Below are 2,332 nucleotides of genomic sequence, written 5' to 3'. Positions count from 1 at the left end.
GCGCGCGCGCGCGCGTGTGTGTGTGTGTGTGACATCGTTACATTTTGCCAGCATCATGACCAGACCACGGCCCAGTAGCTAAACGGAACTCTTGCAGCTCTGGTCATTGACAATCGCAGTTGGTCAGCCGTCAAAGAGGCTGTCAGCCAAGCCCATTTTCACGGCCACGGATTACACAATCACTTCCCCAATCAAACACCGATTCTTCCATGTTGGACGTTTCACCCTGGGATAAGCCGATGGACAGATTCCACACCGCAGTTTCTACACTGGTTTATTGTTCGCTCAATTAGTCACTGGCACAATTAGTCAACGGGGGCTAACGAGGTTTTGAAATCACGTCCGAGAAGCGAAATCCCGCTATGGTGCGAGATAATGTTCAGCTGGTCTCGGTGTGTGAAATTATGTTCTGTTAGTGTTAAGTCTCGGCTTGCCAGCTGCTGCTCCTTTCTGGCTCGATTGGGTGCCATGCTATGCTAACTTGCTTTTGTTTTTGTTTTTTGTCTCCAGAACTAGTGTCTATTTTGGGACATGACGGGGTTATATGCCAGGTCGATGGGGTGGTGACAACGATTTACTAATGTGGGACGAACATTATTCTGTTCTAGCTTTTGAAGTTGCAGCGAGATTAACTGAGAATGATGAGTTTATGTTCTGTTTCTGTCATTTCTCGAAGAATACTGGGTTAAATGTTGACAGATATCGAGGTTTTGATGAATACTTTATTAATTTGCATGATGCTCGATATTTTAAGACGAGAGAGTTTGTGATTTACACATTAATTGAACATTATTTGTTAATGCCAGCACACATACGCACACACTCACGCACGTACATACGCACGTACGTACGTGCGTACGTACATACACGGTTACACGTGAGACACGCACACACACACACACACACACACACACACACACACACACACACACACACACTCACACACACACACATACACACACTCACACACACACACTCACACACACACACACACACTCACACACACACACTCACACACACACACACACACTCACTCACACACACACACACACACACTCACACACACACACACACACACACACCTTTACAAACAAACACACACACACACACACTCACACACACACACACACACACACCTTTACAAACAAACACACACACACACACACACACACACACACACACACACACACACTCACACACACACACACACACACACACACCTTTACAAACACACACACACACACACACACACACACACACACACACACACTCACACACACACACTCACACACGCATGCACACACCAACAAACATTGATAACAAAATAATGTCTAAGCATGAACTGAATACTCTAAGACTGAACGGATTTAGGGAAGAAGAAATGAATCCTTCGAAATACATGCGCATAAACAATCGCAATTACCCATTCACACTTTTTTTCTCTTCTTTTTTAATGCGACCATCCTATTGCCACTCAAACAGAAAACAAGAGTATAAAATAGATAATAATTCAGGTCGTTATGACCATTGGTTGGTAGTTCAGGACATATATATCTCATTATGACAATTCACAAATGGCGGCCTTCCTTCATCCGGGTCATTCAAGCGTCCAGCCTCGATGTGATGCTTGCTAATTGTGGCCGAGCCGGGTGATTAATTGATCTTTGTCTTCATGCGCAGTTCGCTCCCTTGGGGATGACACCATCGCGCCATCTGGGGGGAAGGGGCGCAACTGCAAATTGGCTTTTGTTGTCTGGGACGTTCGAGAGTGAGAAATCCTCCACCTCTTGAGCCGTTTAATTTCTTTGTAACTGGAGTTAAAACAAAAGCGTGTCAGTGGTGGTGAGGTGAGTGAGTAATAACATGAGAGAGAACAGTCTGCTGGCATTGAAGCAGGTTTCAAAGTCACAGCCCTCTGATGAAAACAGTTCGGAAGACCATCTCAGTCAGACCTGTCTCTAGGTTTTTACATAGAATAAGACGATAATATTAAATGCACAGTGAAATAAGTTGGACTTACCATCTTAGATCTGCCAAGAGATAAGACTATCTTTCAACTTAGATACATACCAAACATTCAACACCGGCACGGTTGGCCTAGTGGTAAGGCGTCCGCCCCGTGATCGGGAGGTCGTGGGTTCGAACCCCGGCCGGGTCATACTTAAGACTTTAAAATTGGCAATCTAGTGGCTGCTCCGCCTGGCGTCTGGCATTATGGGGTTAGTGCTAGGACTGGTTGGTCCGGTGTCAGAATATATAATAATAATAATAATTCTCTTTATTTATATAGCGCCTTATCCGAAGTTCAAAGCGCTTTTATGCCGTGTGAGAT

The sequence above is a fragment of the Littorina saxatilis genome, linkage group LG15, assembly GCF_037325665.1.
Source record: "Littorina saxatilis isolate snail1 linkage group LG15, US_GU_Lsax_2.0, whole genome shotgun sequence".
Classification (NCBI taxonomy): Eukaryota; Metazoa; Mollusca; class Gastropoda; order Littorinimorpha; family Littorinidae; genus Littorina; species Littorina saxatilis.
The sequence above is the reverse complement of the archived record's forward strand: the minus strand, read 5'-3'. Positions refer to the sequence as shown.